Below are 18,856 nucleotides of genomic sequence, written 5' to 3'. Positions count from 1 at the left end.
CCCTTCATCAGAGACTCTGCACACACAGCTTCAGGATGGATCTGTCCAGCCATTCCTCCAGTTTCAATTACTCTACAAGAAGTTCACCTGCTGGCAGGAGGCAGAAAAGGCATAAGACAGAGAAGATGAACTTCCCTGGGAACTGTGATATGCTCTCAGCCTGTGCGGGGGACTACAATGGAGGGTCTTCTCAGCCCTATTTCAGCCAGGCCCACTAAACTACAGTCCCTGGGTTTCCTGAGCCAGGCTGAGAGAGCTGAGTAAGAAAATGGGGAACATTGAGGTTCTCAAGATGGCCAAGGCCAGAAAAGTGACCAGTGGGACCCCAAAAGATGTTGAACCCCATGCACACCCACCATGGGGGGGGGTACGCTGAAGATGACATGGTATCTTTGAACTAAGAGGTTTCTATTAAGTTTAAATAACCTTTCTACCTTTGTTCTTCTAATACCATCAACCTGCATCCTCTGGAATCTGCCAGTCCTAAGGGATCCAAGAAAGGCCAGTTAGCCTTCAGGCTTCTTTCTTTTTTTGTTTTTGTTTTTGTTTTTGTTTTTGTTTTTGTTTTTGTTTTTGTTTTTCGAGACAGGGTTTCTCTGTATAGCCCTGGCTGTCCTGGAGCTCACTTTGTAGACCAGGCTGGCCTTGAACTCAGAAATCCACCTGCCTCCGCCTCCCAAGTGCTGGGATTAAAGGCGTGCGCCACCACGCCCGGCTTCAGGCTTCTTTCTGTCTCCTGAACTTACCAGGGTGTTGTCATTCACAGAGGCCTCCAGAACAGAGTGGTCTCAGAATCTATCAAACCCTCTACCTCTACCCTATGACAGGTATCCTATGCCATTGGGAAGTATCCAGGATAGTGAGGAATCCTGGGAGTGTGGGAGGAACTCCCAAAGCATCTCTGGGGAAGATATTAACCCTCCATGGAAGGAGCTTTCTGAATGACAGGAAGATCCAGAACCCTGATCCAAGGAGGAAGAACAAAAATCGGCTCTCACACAGCTGCTAGCCAAGGTGCCGCCCTCGACAGTGCTCCTACAAGTGGGTGCTGAGCAGGGCAGTGCACCCACACTTCAGGAACCCCCCCCCAGGTTTACCAGGGTACCCCCTGGAGGAGCAAGGCTCTGAAGCGGCCTCTCTTCTTCCACATGCAGCCTCAGAAGCTGCTTGTGGGAGCAGAGAACCACAGGGTTCTGCGTGTTGATGGCAGCCAAGGAGAAGAGACTTATTAATTTAATCCTTAAACAAATTTACAAAAATTGTCGGTGGATTTTCAGGAAACCCAGGAAAGTGGTTTCTAGGGGAGCCAGCAGATTCTCACCACTGTGTGTAGTGCGAGTCGCCAGAAATGAAGCTGTGTTATCAGAGCCCCTTCCCCGCTCTCAGGCATGGAGCCCACCTTTCGGCTTACCTCCTCTCTCAGATTTCTCTCCGTAAGCAGAGCCAGAAAACTGGCTGGGGAAGACCGGCAGCTTTCATCACTAATCCAAGAGATTAACTGGACAAGCAAGGCGGATACTTAACTATTTGTATCACTGTTTAACGGATGGGGAAACTGAGGCAGAAAAGGATTCAGTATCTCATTACCAGAGGTCCCACAGTTTCTTGGTGGCAGATGTAAGGTTCAAACCAAGGTGCCTGCTCCTTCCCCCGGCGCCCTCCCCCCAAAAAATCAGCATTACAACTTCTTTGTTCTACAACCTTAATCTCTCTCTCTCTCTCTTTGTTTTTCAAGAGAGGGTTTCTCTCTGTAGCTCTGGCTATCCTGGAACTCTCTCTGTAGACCAGGCTGGCCTTGAACTCAGAAATAAGCCTGCCTCTGCCTCCCAAGTGCAGGGATTAAAGGCGTGCACCACCACTGCCTGGCTCTTATGTCTCTTTCTTTTGCCTTTATCAAGAAGAGAAGCCACACACCATCTTCCCATCCTCATGGGGATTCTAGGCCAACTACCCTTTCCGATGTCCTCAAGGGCAGCCTGATTGTCATCCCAGCCAGTTGCCCAGTGTCCACGCACCTTGTCACTCTGTGCCACCTGCCTCTTGGGCAATCTTTTATCCTGGTGGTATTCAGCATTTTCTTGGAAGTTTAGAGTCTTCAAGAACTCAGACTTGCAGTCTGAGTTTTCACCCACAATCCATCTGGGTCCGTGAGGCACAGCCTCTTGGATGGAATCCCAGGCCTTAGTTGGAATCTCACAGCAACTCCCCTGTTTGCTCACTAAGACTGCCGCCGTCATTAGCCTCAGCTCCAGGCACTGCATTGACTCAGTCCCAGCTGAGTGCATCCCCCAACCCTAAGGAGGTTAGGGCCAGTTAACCCACTCCGAGAGGTCACTGATCCAGCACTGATAAGGAATTAGAAAAGCCCTGACCAGCCAGCAACCCTTCCCAGGCCACCATCCCTGGTCAGACTCCAGTGCCTCCATCCACTAGAGCCCTCATTAGCATCTTAATGTGAGGAGCATATGCAATGAGGCATCAGAGAAAATCCCCGGCATTTAAATTCATTAACAGTCCCTGGAAGTCTTCAGTGCGAGGTGGAATTATCACTAAACTGCTTTTAACTTACCAGCTGTGCACTAAACTGCCAGCCATGAAGGCTGGGTGTTAGAGTCTGGCAGGAAGGCCTAGAGGGGTACTGCTGTCTGGGAGCCTAAACTCAGGGATGCCCAGGCTGCTGGCTGGAGGGCTCTGTTTCCTAGATTTCTGTTGGGCACCCTAACGATGAGTGAAAAATTCAATCAACCAGCTGGCTTGTCTGCTTAGGAACAATCAGCCGGCTCGACTGATATTGATGTGTCCGTGCTTTTCCGGTTAACTTCCGTGACCCAGCTCTCTCTGCTCCAAATCTGATGGATGACAGGGAAGATGTTTCTCCGCTCCCTGGAGCAGCTTCCTTCTTTCTGGCCAGCCTCTCCCAGAGTTCCATCTGCCCTGCCCAAGGCATCTCCTGGCACCCTCTCCTCCCTGCTCCTGGTTTCTACCTACCCGGTTGGTCCCCCATCCTAGCAGGCAGCCTACAGTGTCAAACTCTTGCTAAGTATTGTCTTCTCTACATGCCTTGATTGACATCCCATCCCGAGGCGAATGTGTAGCCTGTGTAGACCCCAGATTATAGTCATCCCTGGCACCAAAAGCTGAGCTCAGCTAAGATCCGTGGAACCCATTAATTGATTGACGAAATCTTCTTCTTTGCCTGTGGTGTCAATCACAGCACCTGGTGCACCGTAGTGTCTCAATAAATATTTGCTGAATAAATGTTGGGTGACAGATAAACGCTTACAGCGGGAATAAGGTGGGATGAGGTGGTTAGGATTTAGAAATTCAATGCTCCGTTCAACAAATATTAATTGTGTGACTAATCAGAGTGAGCTATGGTTAATATTTATATTAGCCTTCCTATCTACAAAGCCCACAGTGTGAGCTGGTCTAATTTTTGTAACAAGCCTGGGAACAGGATTCTAATACTCTACTTGTTTTACAGATGGGGAAACTGAGGCCATTAATTGGCTCGCCCCAGGCTGTCTGGCATAGGAAAGCAAGGATTTGAACCTGGGAAGGCTAGATCAAGATCAATGCTCACTGGTAGGTGTTAATCAAGAGACATTATCTGCAATTTTACGTTTCCAACCCCCATCCTGAAAAGTTAAAATAAGTGAGATTAATTTTTAAAGATATTTTATTTAACCTGATGAATCCAATATGTGATCTTTTCAATGCAGAGTGAACATTTAAAAGGCATTAATGAGACACTTATGTCCTCGTTTTCACACTAAGTCTGGGAAATCAGTGGCTGTTTAAGGTTCACGGACCTGGCTGCATTGCTCAAAAGCCCTGTGTTGGCTGTGGCCCTGGAGCGGATGCTTCTGAGTTGCATTCAAAGCTACCATGTGCTTCTGCTCTCCAGCTTACCCCAGATCTGGACTTGGAAAACACAGAGATGAACCAGACACAGTCCAGTTCAAGGAAGGCATGGTTTTCTGAGTACCCAAGGCACAGTGATACCATAGAGGGGTTTGGGTGACATAAACTAGGGTATAATCCTGTGAGTACATGGGGCTGAGAATGAGGAAGGAGTACCAGAGGGTAGGCTTCCAGGCCATTAGGTAAGTTTCCAGAAGTGAGACAGCTCCCTGGAAGAGCTGGGAAGAGCACCTGTAGTAGGGAGGAAACAGCAAGTTCCTGGGACCATAGGGAGTCTGTTCAGAATGGCTAGGGTCAGGAGGCTGGTTTGGGTAGGAAGAAGCCTGGGTGGAGAGAGGAGACCCAGCACCACAGCTACATGAAGGACACACTGAACAGATCTGCACTAGACCTTGAGAAAGGATGCTAAATGAGGGTGTGATCAAAATCAAGTGTGCATTAAAAGGTGAGGCGAGGGGAGCGGCCGCCATCATGGTGAGCCACCAGAGTCTGAGCAAAGGTAAGAAGTGAGGCCATGTCATGAGACCTGGTAGCCCCCAAAACTCTGGCCAGGAAGCTGCTCCTGCTGAAGCTCTTCTTTAAGAAGAAACTGAGGAAAGTGTAGAATCCTGGTAAAGAGCAGAAGAGGCCTGGAGGGATAAGGGAAGGGACGGGATTAGAGGTACCAACTAGTTCCTTCACTGGCTGAATGGTCACTGAGTACCTATTGCAAGCCCTGGGAGTGTAAGGTCAGGTTGCAAGTACCTGCCCTGTCTAGGATTTAAAGAAAAGGAGAAAGGGGTGAAGGCGTGAAGAGACACACTGGTCAGAGGAAAGTTGCACCGTGGTGAGGAGCAGGTATTCAAGAGTAAAATGTCCAGGCTGCAGAGTCTCCTAGGGCCACAGTGGGATGAAAAATCTGAGTTCTTTGCACAGCCCTGGCCTCGCTGACCCAGAAGCCTCACTCTACCACCATGCACAACTCCATCTGGCCCCCAGTGCCAGCCCAGAGGTAAGAGAGGACATGGAAGCCCAGGTCCTCAGTGCTCTGTGTCTTTCTCTCTGTGAGTCCCTTGTCCTAGGACAAGGGCATCCAAAATAAGGTTGACAAGCCAAATTTAGAGGAGTGGCTCTAGGCTCCAGGCCTCTCCCGGTGGCCACTGCATCAGGAAGGCTGGACCTTCCCTTCCTACCCCACCCCTATGAGCTTATTCACCTCCCAGCCTATCAGCCATGCAAATGCTGATGTACTGGGCCTGTGGACTCCAGGAAGGGAGAGACCCAGTCTGGGAGGAGGTAGCTGTGTGAGCCCAGGGGAGCTCCTGAGCCACGGTTTTCTGAGATCTGTGAAAGCCCCTTGGGAGAAGAAAAACGGATGGGAAACCATGCCATACATTCTCACCATCCCACAATGTTGTCAGGGAACCAAGACATATCCAGCCACATTTGGGGACAAAGTACACGGCCCCAGCATGTCCATTCAAGCAGGTCATCTTCCAGATTGGTCATCTTTAAGGATACTCAATTTCAGATGAGCAATATGTAGATTTCTCAGTAGAAGTGTGTGCTATGTGCTGATCAGTTGACTGGGCCCAGTGATTGGGTGGGAGGAGCTCCAAGCTTGCAGGTTTTGAAAAGCAAGTGAAAGAGGCTCTCCCAGCTCATTCCCAGCTAGCTACCTAGGGAGAGGTCTTTGCAGATGGAACCCTGGAGATCCAGGGAAACCAGGTACAAGCCATGGACCCAGTCACTCCCTTTCAGTCACTCCCCTGCTGCCAGCCAGGGCCACTGTCCCCCATAGTGGAAGGGATGGATGGAAAGTTGGCTAGTAAGACATGCTGCTGTTCTGCAAACTAGAGAACTCGCCCTATTCACAGGCCCAAGCCAGATCCCTGAGCACTAAAGTGAGGGTCCTAAGAGAGTTGATTCCTACCCCAAACCCAGTCTAGACACAGAGTCAAGGTCAACCATCACACATGGGGACAAATGGCGCTTCATAAACACATGCACGCACACACACATGAATTCACACAGGCATGCATGCACACACATGCACAGGCATACAAGCACGCATGCACACATGCACACATACACAGACACACACACGCACAAGGCTCCCTGCAGAGCCACAGCTCCTTCTTGAAGGTCTGATGAACTCCTAAGGACAGTTGATGTCTGATGGACAACGGGAGGTTGAGGGTGGATGGACAAGCCGTGAAGCTGTCAGTGCCCCCCTGAAACTGCCGCTTCAGAACCACAATGAGGTTTTCACAACCACCAACCAATTAGCCATGAGGTAACAGGTCTGTGATCCCAAAGGCAGCACCACCGTTCTGGGACATTAGCTTCTATTAGGAGCCACTTTCCACAGCAAACACAAACAGCCCCTGGGGAGGACAAGCAGGGTAGGGGCTGGCCCTGGTGGGAGAAGAAGCAACATGCTTCAGAACACCCTGTATTAACTCTCTAATTAATTCACTCTGCTCACTGCAGGGAGCTGGAACAGGAATGAAGGATGTGGGAGGAAGATGTACCGTTCAACAGAGGAGCAACATCTCAAGGAATATGGATACAGGAGGAATAGCTGAGTGTCAGAGAGGGAAACTGAGGCCCAGAGACTGGATGTGATATCATAGAGCAGCTTCTTGGGTCAAACTCAGCCTAAACCAGGCGCATACACTTAAATACAGTCACATACACACACACACACACACACACACACACACACACACACACACACACACACACACACATGTACATGTATGCAGATGCTCACAGAGAGAAATCGCACCATAGAGGGAGGAGATCCACAGGGGCAAGTGAGATTAAGAACATTCTTCTCGATGGGTGGTGGTGGCTGTGGAGGCGGCGCACGCCTTTGATCCCAGCACTTGGGAGGCAGAGGCAGGCGGATTTCTGAGTTCAAGGCCGGCCTGGTCTACAAAGTGAGTTCCAGGACAGCCAGGGCTATATAGAGAAACCCTGTCTCGAAAAAACAAAAAAAGAACCTTCTTCTCCTCTTCTTCCTCCTCTTCCTCTTCTCCTCCTCTTCTTCTTCCTCCTCTTCTTCTTCTTCCTCCTCCTCTTCCCCTCTTGGAGACAAAGGATGGAGACTAATGTACCGCCAGGTGAACCCCTGACCCAGGTCACGCAAGGCTGTCTCTATGAAGCAAACATGGAGGACCAGGACTTGAATATGGGAGGGACACAGAGGATGTCAGCATCCAAGCTGGACATTTGTGGTCCTTTTTACCTGGGGTTATAGGATCAAAACTAATGTTCTGGGAGCTGAAGTAACTAAGTTCCGAACCCTCTTGCCTTCAGGGAAGGCTTGGGAATCCATTTTCAGCAGACACAGATAGATGGTAAAGGTTGGGAATTGGGCGACAAAGACCCAGAAAGTCCATCCAGGCAGCACTTGGGTATTCCAGAAACACATAGACCGTGAGTAGCTATGACAGATGATGTTGGAAAGCTAGGTCTAAGCATGTAGCGGGGAGCTTTGAACATGAAGTATGCTGCTTGATCTTCATTTGGTAGGAACTGCTAAGTTCCTTAGTGGGAGCGTGGGGTGCCCAAACCTACCTGTGTGTAATCTTACCTGGACTCCAAGACCTTTTCCTCTGGGGCCCAAACCTAGCTCACCTCAGTCCTTGGCCCTAAGTGAAGTTCCTCCCTTGAGCTGGAGCTGCAGATGAATCCCTCTCAGCCTCCTTGAGCAGTTTCCAAGCCATAATTAGTTGCACAGTAACAAGGGTCTAATTGCCTTCCCCTGCCAGCACCCCAGAGATGATGGGCTGTACCTGGAAGGAGGTGCGCTCAGAAAACACCAATTAATTAGCACCCGAACAAAGAGGCTGCTAATTGCTTTGTTTCCTGTACTTGGGAAGATGGTTTTCAGGAGTGAGAGTCCGATGCCTTGGGCTCCTTAGGGAGTGAAAAAAAAAGCGAGTCTAGGGGTGCTGAGGTCCCATTCTTTTCTTCACCCTAACCCCAGGACAGAACCATAATGCCAGCCAACCTGATCACAGAATGAAGGCTCTGCTTCTTCCTGGGAAGGCCAAAGACCCAGGAGATGGGCAAACTGAGACCACAGGACAGGGCCTGAGTGGCTGGGCAGCTTGGATCTCTTTCCTGGGTGTTCACATCTGCTGTGGCTCTGACGGAGAGATCAGGAGCCTGGATCTCTTCTGGGACAGACTTCCCCAGTTCAGGTTGCTTGGGAAGGAGAAAGTGGGTACAAAGAAGTGGATGAGGAACCAACCCTCAACTCCAAGTCAGGAAGGTCTCCTTGGAGCCAGATGTGGTATTTCATGCCCTTAATCCTAGCACTGAGGCAGGAGGATAAGAAATATGGGGCCAGTCTGAGAAATCCTGTTTGAATTCCCCTTTCTTTAGGAAGGAAGAAGGGAGAGAGGGAAGTGAAAAGAGAACCACCTGGGGAAGGAAATGCGTCAGGAGAGGGGGCTTGGGCTTAGTATACACTGAGCACCTAATCCCACCCTAGCCCTGGAAGTGTGTGGCTCTGAGTCCATCATGCTACTACAGCAGGCTGAATAGGAACTGGGCCCAGTTGTGCACACCAGCACCTTGGACGCTAGAGAACCAAAAGTTACTATTCAGCCTTTGCAGGCTCTGCACACCAACCTCTGCCAGTGTCACCTGGGCAATACAAAACAAATGGAGTGTTCCAATGGAAATCCACATACCAAGCAGGTGATGGCCATAGGGCCCAGCATGCTCCAGGGTCTAATCAACTGAAAGTGTCTTCTGGGCCTTCAGTCCCCAGTGCAAGGTGGGCACCTATGAAAGGCATGTCTCATGAGAAGCAGGTCACCATAAGTAGGTCTCCAAGTTGAGTGCTGTCTCTGAAATAGCAAACTATAAGACAGTGGTTCTCAACCTCCTTAATGCTGCGACCCTTTAATCCAGTTCCTCATGTTGTGGTATCCCCCAATCATAAAATTATTTCATTACTACTTTATAACTGTAACTTTGCTGTTATGAATCACAGTGTAAATATCTGTGTTTTCTGGTGGGGTGTTTTTTGGGGGGGGAGGGGGCACACAACCCACAGGTTGAAAACCAGTGCTTTAAGAGGACAACTTACCTCTAGGGATCACCATCGGTGGAGGGCACAGATATAGGGACAGTATGGAATGTTATTAGCAACTTCTCAAAGGGCCAGCAAGAGACAGTGGGGTCCCTACTGTTCCTTACTCTCTTGCCTAGCTAGCTCCCTGTCTAGATTAAAGATACCTCTTCCAACCTGCAGACCTTGAAGTTTCTGGGCCTGGGTCTCTGGCCCGATCTCCAGGGGTAGGGCTGCCCTGCCTGGGAGGTCTCCTTGAGTGGGTGGAGGAAGCAGCTGGCATTGCTGAGAAGACCTGCCAGCCACAGTGATGCATGGAGGTGAAGGTCTAGCGACTAGACCCATGAGAGCCCAGGTAGGAATAAGCAAAAGGCCCAAGTGGCAGATACTTGATCTGTGGCGATGTTAGGGCTCTCCAGGTACTGGAGAGACTTTAGTGGATCTATTTCTGAAGGCCTGGGGTTATAAGAAAGGATGAGACGAAGCAGAGATGTGGGTAGAACCTAAGGTGGACTGAGGGAGAGAATTCATGCAGGCTGTCTTGCCCCAGGACTTAGCCTTCTGGCCTCATACCATCCAAACTTCACAGCAGCCAAGAGGACCATGAGGGGCCAGGCAGCCCAGGGGAAAGGGGCTGGCAGTCAAATGAGCATGTGGGTAGAACTCAGAAAAGGCAGGAAGCCAGGCCCTTCCAGATCCTTGAGCAGATAGCAGAGAAAGCCATGCATACCTTGGTTGAAAGGCCCCAAGGCAGACTGCAAGAACACGGGTCTGTGGAAACTGTGTTAATGAGGACTCCACTAAGCCAGGCACCATCTGAACATTTTATATGCGTTATCATTTACCTTTTGGAAAACTTCTTGTAAGGTGAGTGGTTTTATTCCCATTTCACAGATGAAGAAAAACACTAAGGTTCCAGGAAATCAAGTCACCTGCCTAATCTCACAAAGTGGACAAACATCCAGGCTGCACTCAAATCCAGTTCTCTCAGGCTCCCAGATACTTTCCTTATGCCCAGAGATGAAATTCGGAGCACCTACCAAGTAGCCCATCAGGCAAAAGATTCCAAGTGTGAAGTGTACCGGAGCCAGTGGGTGCTGACTGCTGCCTGGAACCTCCAGACTGAGGCTGCAGACTCCACACACCACATCATCCATTCAGAACCAAACAGCAAGATGGGAAGGCAACCCATTCAGTAAAGCACATAAGGTACAAACATGAGGCCTGAGCTCATGCCTCAGCACTAACATGAAAGCCAGGCACAGTAGTGTGCGCTTGTAATCCCAGTGTCTGGGAGGCATGTGCACTCTCCCACACACATGTACACGCACACACACACACACACACACACTCACAAACTTGCATAACTAGCTGGGCTGTGTCTTCCCTGTTGAAGGAAGGGATATAAATCCAACTTGTCTGAGACCCCAGTGTCTAATACTGTGTCCCCACTGAAGTCCTGTCACAGGTGAGACCTAAGATCACCTCACCCACCTCCCTCACTTTATTAACAAGAAAATCTTGGCCCAGAGAGAGGGTCTGACCTGCCCAAGGTCACACAGCAAACTGCTGGTGAACCCTAATCCCAAGAAGAAAAGCACCAGGCCAATAATACACGTTCCTTCCTTCTGCACCCAGCTAAAAGTGGGACAGCGCTGACTTCAAAAAGCCATCTGGCAGTGTGGGATGTGAGCTACAAAACTGTTCTGCCTTTTGACCTGGAAATTCTCCTCTTGGGAATAAATCCCTGGGGAAATAATCTAAGGAGAGACCCAGGCAGGAGGAAGAAACTCTTTTGACAAAGATGTTGATGCCAACACAGTTTGGGAGACTGGAAATATCACCACTACCCAAACATCCGATGACAGAGAAATGAGTGGTGACCATGTTAATGTGATGTCACCATTAAAGTGACGGCTCTGGGGACCAAATAGGAACAGTAGAAAGGCTTGGGTACAAGGCCTTTAGTGAGAAAGTACAGACAGATTTCCCCTGTTAGTTATAAGCAAGCAAGATGGCTGTGGACTCACAAAGGCTAGGGAAAGGAGGGAACCAGAAAACAGCTTATTATTCAATTTGGCTTTTCTTCCCCTTCCACCAAAACTTGTTTAGTGTCAAGCAATCTCTAGAGATTTATTTTAACTTATCCAACAGTCATGCGGGAGGATTAACAGCTACGGAATGATATTGCACTGAAATCCACCAAGCAAAGTGCTAAATCCCACCCAGTTCTCCACCAAGCCCAGGGTTCCAGGAGATCTGACTAGAGGTCAGCGTCCCCTTCTCCCCAGGCCCCTCTTAAGAAGGTCATTTGAAGCCGGGCGTGGTGGCGCACGCCTTTAATCCCAGCACTCGGGAGGCAGAGGCAGGCGGATTTCTGAGTTCGAGGCCAGCCTGGTCTACAAAGTGAGTTCCAGGACAGCCAGGGCTATACAGAGAAACCCTGTCTCGAAAAACCTAAAAAAAAAAAAAAAAAAAAAAAAGTTCTTCATTTGAAGAACTGCCAAGCTCACATGTAGTGTGAGCAAGTTCTTACAGATGTCTAGCAATCTCCTGGAGACTAGAGGGGATGGGAAGCCATGACCTAAGAAGACACGAGAGCAAAGATAGCAGAGACATTGAAACACACACACACACACACACTACAAAGAGCTAGCTGGTAAATGCTGTTGCGTTTCGTGGAGTGCAGCTGGGAATCTGAGAGCTACCATTGGTCCTGAACCCAGGAGGACTTTGGGAGGCCCATTGAGCAGTTGGAGCTGGTATGAGTGGCTGTTTCTCATGGTAAGCTCCAAGAGTATTCTCTCCATGAGTCAGAAGCCAGCTGCCCTTCTCCCTCCCACCCACAAGTCAGGCTGCATTAAACATGGTTGCCATCTGCCTTGGAGCCCAGCTGTTGTGTGGGTGTTTCCTAATGGCCTGGGCCAACCCTGAGCACCTGGAATCTATCTACTCTTAGTTTCTGCTCATGGTCTAGGCAGCTACTCCCCTGCCCCACACACCCTGCCATCCAAGATGGGTGTCTGATGGATGGCTTCTCTACTTTAGCTGGCTAGACCCTAAGCAAGCTCTAGGAAGAACTTTAACCTAACCTCCCAGAGTTCCCAACCACATTACTCAGGACCCTGGAGCCACCAGCCATGGGAGTCACTTAGCTTCCGATCTTCCAGCTTGGTGAGGACCAGATGGAGCCTGCAGTTCCTTCACTGCTACCTTGCCTTCTGTGTAAGCTTCTGGGCCTGCCCCCAACACAGAGTCCCTCAACACCAGACTAACGATCATTCCCTCCCACTCCCCAGTCTTCATCCACTATCAACCACTATTATTAGCAGCACCATCAAGTGGTTCGTTACTTAGCAATTTGCAATCATTAATTAGGGGAAATTGCAGATTGAGGCCATGAAGGAGGAGGGTGCAAACTAAACGCATTTGGACATCACGTTAATGGAGTGATGGAGGGGGTGGCTGCCTGCTCTGGAGCAAGTGACCCTCCTGGACATGATCAGTTGGCCTCTGGCCTTAAACCAAGGCTTAGAGTCCCTGTGGTGGTTTGAATATGCTTGGTCCAGGGAATGGCCCTATTAAGAGGTGTGGCCTTTTGGAGTAGGTGTGGCCTTGTTGGAGGAAGTATATTACTGTGGGAGTGGGCTCTAGACCCTCCTCCTAGCTGCCTGGGAGATAGTCTTACCTGGCTGCTGTTGGATCAAGATGCAGAACTCTCAGTTCCTTCTACAGCACCCTGACTGCCTGGATGCAGCTGTGCTTCCTGCTGTGATGGTAATGGACTGAACCTCTGGAACTGTAAGCCAGCCCCCATTAAATGTTGTCCTTTACAAGAGTTACCTTGGTCATGGTGTCTCTTCACAGCTATGAAACTGTAACTAAAACAGTTCCTTGAGTGAAACAGAAAAGGAAATGCCAGGGCTGAGTGACTTGGGAGCAGCTATGGAGGCAGACAAGAGGTGGAGATGAAGACTAAGCAGGACGTGGTGGTGGTATTCTAAATTGGTTCTTGTTCCACGTTGCCTATTGCTCCTAGAAGGTCCATACCTTCCCAGCCTCCTGTCTGCCTTCCTAGACCCAAGAACTGTCCCAATCAACCTCTGGGACTAGCTTCAAACCCTTTGGCATAATTATGCATAGTCACCTGTTAGGAAGAGATGTTCCAATGGATATTGAAGGGGGGGAACTTAAACATCTGACTGTGCCGTGCACCCACTGTGGACCATGCTGAGCAGATGTTTCTTCTTCCAAAGCAGAAGATGTTCTGACCACATGCCCAACAAGACACAATTATCTCCACCACTTTCTTTTTCCAAATAGTAGTAAAATGGCGCCACCCCTGATATACAGTAGCTGGCTGGTCCTTGAACTGGAGATCCCAATTTCCCTTCCTCCATCCCTGGGAGGAATCACAATGAAAGGGAGAAGTCAAAGGCATCTAAGAAGTGTCTGATGGGGTCCCAGCCTCTCCCTTCCATCCCAACAGAGACCCTAGTGATTAAGAGCAGGACAAGAACCCAAAAGGTGCCGGGCATGGTGGCGCATGCCTTTAATCTCAGCATTTGGGAGGCAGAGGCAGGCAGATTTCTGAGTTTGAGGCCAGCCTGGTCTAAGAGTGAGTTCCAGGACAGCCAGGGCTACACAGAGAAACCCTGTCTTGAAAAAACAAAACAAAACAAAACAAAAAAAAAAAAAACCCACAAAAGGTCTTCATGCTACACTCTTCCTTCTCCTCCATAGCACTACTGTGAACAGCTTACTCTCTCCCCCCACCCAACCCCCCTGTCCTTTGCCCAGGCTGTGTCCTCTGCCCATAATGCCACCCAGGAACTAAGACATCTGCTCCTTCCACTCCCACTGAGCAGCTACTGTCAGCCCAGCCAATTAAATGATGATACCATGAGATCAATGAGCCCTGCCTGCACCATGATGGAGATAAAGCTTTCTCTTGGAGATGTCCTCAGTCAGGCGACAGGTACACAGCCCTGCTCCCTGAGAGTCTCCTGTTAGGTGGAGCATATCCCTCCACTTGGGAGATGCAGATGTGATCAGGTGCTCAGGAAGAGCAAGAGAAAAGGGTCGGCATCCCTGGTCACTTTCCCCACTCAGGCCCCTCTGCAACCTCGGGAATTGACACAGAGGACTGATGTGTCCTGGGCGCCCCCTCTCAAGCCAGCCAGCGTTACAGCTACCAGCCCCAACGTGGAGCTAAAGGACAGCCCTGAGCATGGTGGGCTGGGCTGTTTAACACTATGAACACTAAGCTTTACTGCAACCATTAGGTCCATAACAACAGCTCGTCCATCCTCTCCCCGGCCCTGCAACACTGAGCAGGGATGGTGGAATTAGACACCATAGAGCTGCTGTAAATTGCCAAGCAGCCTTCTTCTCCCAACTGCGGCCCAGGCCACTACCTGTACTGCCTAGGCCCTGGTCCCAGTAAAGAGTGATGTCTCCAGCCCCAGGACCCTCATCCATGTCCACTGGCCAATGATGGGGCTCAGAGCACCAGGGAGCCTCTTATCTGCTAAGACCACAGGAAACTGAGATTGAGCTTGTTAGAGGACGCTGTTCTAGCAATGTTTTTGCAAAACTTACAAGTTCCTTTTCTATGCTTGTTTGGGAGTTCCTTGTGCAAGTTCTAATAACCACCATGCTATGTCCTAGGGGCATGGGACTGCTTGCTCCCTACCTCAGACTATGCACTCTCCCTGGCACTGTGGCTTTTATATCTTTGCATCTGCAGGGCAGAGGACATGGTAGATGCTCTGTTAGTTCTGTTGTTGAGACCTAATACCTAACAAGAAGCAGCTTACAGAAGGAAGGGTTTATTCTGAGAGCACAGTGTATCTGTATCGAGGCAGGGCAGACACAGTTGTAAGAGCACCTCTCCCCACAGCGGGGAGCCTGAGGAGGCTGGTTGCACTGTGCCTAAAATCAGGAAGCAGAGAGAGGTGAATTCTGGCATTCAATTAATTTTTTCTTTTTTTGTTGTTCAGTTTAAAACCCTAGCACTGCCCACATGCAGGGTGGGTCTTTTTTCTGTCAGAGTTAAATCTCTCTGGTGAATCTAAATCCACCCCCACCTTCAATTTGTTGAGGAAGATTAATTAGCATATAATCTAAGTTAGAAAATGTACCTTCTACTATGTAAGAACGGACATCATGTTGGGCAAGTTTTGTCCTCATTAGACCCTGTTATCCAGCTATCAAATCGGTTGGGGGAGGCCCTAAGAGGTTATTCATTGGTGATCTACTGACCTTGAGGGTATATTTGGCATCGCTCCAGAGAGAAGGGGCATTTACTGTTCAGGTGAATAAAGATATTCACCTAAAAAGTCCAAATTCCCTGTACCTCTTTAACAACTAGACAGCAAGGATGCTTGCCATCAAGCCTGGTGACCTGAGTTTGATTTCCAGGAGCCAAGTGTTGGAGGGGAAAACCCTACTCCTATTGGTTGGCTTCAGATCTCCATACACTTGCTGTGGCAACCAAACACTCCCCCTCCTGCCATGCACACGTACGTATGTACTAAATAAATAATCAAAATTTAAAATTTTAAGACATTTTTATTTTATATGTTTGAATGTTTTGCCTGTGTGTATCTCTATACAATATATGTGTGCAGTGCCCACAGAGACCAGAAGAAGGAAATAGATTTCCTGAACCTGGATGGATGGGAGCTGCCATGTGGGTGCTGGGAACCAATCCCAGGTCCTCTACAAGAACAACTGGTGCTCTCAACTACAGAGACATCTCTCTATCCCCCTCCCCGAATTCTTAGATAGAGGATGTAATTTTATTGGTAATTATCTTCAGCTAATACTGCATAGTTTCTTTCACCTAGGGCCCTAGACTTGGGAGCTAAATAAAGTGTTAAGTACTGATCATGTGCATGCAGAAGCTAAACTGTGGAACAGCAGACACTTTTTTTTGAGTTTTTTTTTTATTAGATATTTTCTTCATTTACATTTCAAATGCTATCCTGAAAGTCTCCTATACCCTTCCCCCCCACCCCGCCCTGCTTCCCAACCCACCCACTCCTGCTTCCTGGCCCTGGTATTCCCCTATATTGGGGCATATAATCTTCGTAAGACCAAGGTCCTCTCCTCCCAATGATGGCCGACTAGGCCATCTTCTGCTACATATGCAGCTAGAGACACAAGCTCTGGGGGTTTCTGGTTAGTTCATATTGTTGTTCCTCCTATAGAGTTACAGACCCCTTCAGCTCCTTGGCTACTTTCTCTAGCTCCTCCACTGGGGGCCTTGTGTTCCATCCAATAGATGACTGTGAGCATCCACTTCTGTGTTTGCCAGGCACTGGCATAGCCTTATAAGAGACAGCTATATCAGGGTCCTGTCAGCAAAATCCTGGCATATGCAATAGTATCTGGGTTTGATGGCTGTTTATGGGATGGATCCCTGGGTGGGGCAGTCTCTGAATGGTCCTTCCTTTTGTCTCAGCTCCAAACTTTGTCTCTGTAACTCCCTCCATGATTATTTTGTTCCCCATTCTAAGGAGGAATGAAGTATCCACACTTTGGTCTTCCTTCTTCTTGAGTTTCATGTGTTTTGCAAATTGTATCTTGGGTATTCTAAGTTTCTGGGCTAATATCCACTTATCAGTGAGTGCATATCATGTGAGTTCTTTTGTGATTGGGTTACCTTACTCAGGATGATATCCTCCAGATACATCCATTTGCCTAAGAATTTCATAAATTCACTGTTTTTAATAGCTGAGTAGTACTCCGTTGTGTAAATGTACCACATTTTCTGTATCCATTCCTCTGTTGAGGGACATCTGGGTTCTTTCCAACTTCTGGCTATTATAAATTCCACCATAGTGGAGCATGTGTCCTTATTGCAAGTTGGAACATCTTCTGGGTATATGCCCAGAAGATGTATTGCTGGATCCTCTGGTAGTACTATGTCCAATTTTCTGAGGAACCGCCAACCTGATTTCCAGAGTGGTTGTACAAGTTTGCAATCCCACCAGCAATGGAGGAGTGTTCCTCTTTCTCCACATCCTCGAGAGCATCTGCTGTCACATGAATTTTTGATCTTAGCCATTCTGACTGGTGTGAGGTAGAATCTCAGGGTTGTTTTGATTTGCATTTCCCTGATGATTAAGGATGTTGAACATTTTTAGGTGCTTCTCAGCCATTCAGTATTCCTCAGTTGAGAATTCTTTGTTTAATTCTGTACCCCATTTTTAATGGGGTTATTTGAATTTCTGGAGTCCAGCTTCTTGAGTTCTTTGTATATATTGGATATTGGTCCTCTATCAGATTTAGGACTGGTAAAGATCCTTTTCCAATCTCTTGGTGGCCTTTTTGTCTTATTGACAGTGTCTTTTGCCTTACAGAAGCTTTGCAATTTTATGAGGTCCTATTTGTCAATTCTTGATCTTACAGAACAAGCTATTGCTGTTCTGTTCATTTTTCCCCTGTGCCCATATCTTCGAGGCTTTTCCCCACTTTCTCCTCTATAAATTTTAGCGTCTTCGGTTTTTTGTTTTTTGTTTTTTGGTTGTTTTTTTTTTGTTTGTTTGTTTTTTTTTTTTTTTTTTTTTTTTTTGGTTTTCGAGACAGGGTTTCTCTGTGTAGTCCTGGCTGTCCTGGAACTCACTCTGTAGACCAGGCTGGCCTCGAACTCAGAAATCCGCCTGCCTCTGCCTCCCAAGTGCTGGGATTAAAGGCGTGCGCCACCACTGCCGGGCGCGTCTCCGGTTTTATTTGGAGTTCCTTGATCCACTTAGACTTGAGCTTTGTACAAGGAGATAAAAATGGATCAATTCGAATTCTTCTACGTGATAACCGCCAGTTGAGGCAGCACCATTTGTTGAAAATGCTGTCTTTTTTCCACCGGATGGTTTTAGCTCCCTTGTCAAAGATCAAGTGACCATAGGTGTGTGGGTTCATTTCTGGGTCTTCAATTCTATTCCATTGATCTACCTGTCTGTCGCTGTACCAGTACCATGCAGTTTTTATCACAATTGCTCTGTAGTACAGCTTGAGGTCAGGCATGGTGATTCCACCAGAGGTTCTTTTATTGTTGAGAATAGTTTTTGCTATCCTAGATTTTTTGTTATTCCAGATGAATTTTCAAATTGCCCTTTCTAACTCGGTGAAGAATTGAGTTGGAATTTTGATAGGGATTGCATTGAATCTGTAGATTGCTTTCAGCAAGATAACCATTTTTATTATATTAATCCTGCCAATCCATGAGCATGGGAGATCTTTCCATCTTCTGAGATCTTCTTCAATTTCTTTCTTCAGAGACTTGAAGTTCTTATCATACAGATCTTTCACTTCCTTAGTTAGAGTCACACCAAAGTATTTTATATTATTTTTGACTAAAAAATATGGAATGCTTCACAAATTTGTGTGTCATCCTTGCACAGGGGCCATGCTAATCTTCTCTGTACCATTCCAATTTTAGTCTATGTGCTGCCAAAACGAGCACCAGCAGGCACTTTTTTTTTTTTTTCTGAGACAGGGTTTCTCTGTATAGCCCTGGCTGTCCTGGAACTCACTCTGTAGACCAGGCTGGCCTGGAACTCAGAAATCTGCCTGCCTCTGCCTCCCAAGTGCTGGGATTAAAGGCGTGTGCCACCACGCTAGGCTCCAGCAGACACTTTTAAAGGGGGTGGAAAAGGAGGAGGAAAGGGTGTGGTGGGAAGTACACTCAAATCGTATGAGAATGGCCTTATGGAACCCCTAAAATAAATGGAAGGCAGGTGGCATATAGTCCCTCACTGTGTTCAGTCTCTGCCTGGTGCTGCATGGACCCAGCAGTCATCATGGCTCGCCCCTCCCTGGCTCCTCCCTGCCTTTTTAGGTCTGCCCCACGTCTCT

General features: G+C 48.3%; 1 non-coding gene across 1 annotated transcript; it reads right to left on the bottom strand.

Annotated features, from left to right (window-relative positions):
* Nucleotides 1-18,357: 18,357 nt before the first annotated feature.
* On the bottom strand, nucleotides 18,358-18,464 carry LOC115032585 (U6 spliceosomal RNA). The gene has a single exon (XR_003838230.1). It is a non-coding gene; the product is annotated as a U6 spliceosomal RNA (small nuclear RNA).
* Between the last annotated feature and the right edge of the window lie 392 nt (nucleotides 18,465-18,856).

The sequence above is a fragment of the Mus caroli genome, unplaced genomic scaffold (assembly GCF_978045245.1).
Source record: "Mus caroli unplaced genomic scaffold, Mus_caroli_1 scaffold_13, whole genome shotgun sequence".
Classification (NCBI taxonomy): domain Eukaryota; kingdom Metazoa; phylum Chordata; class Mammalia; order Rodentia; family Muridae; genus Mus; species Mus caroli.
The sequence above is the reverse complement of the archived record's forward strand: the minus strand, read 5'-3'. Positions and strand labels throughout refer to the sequence as shown.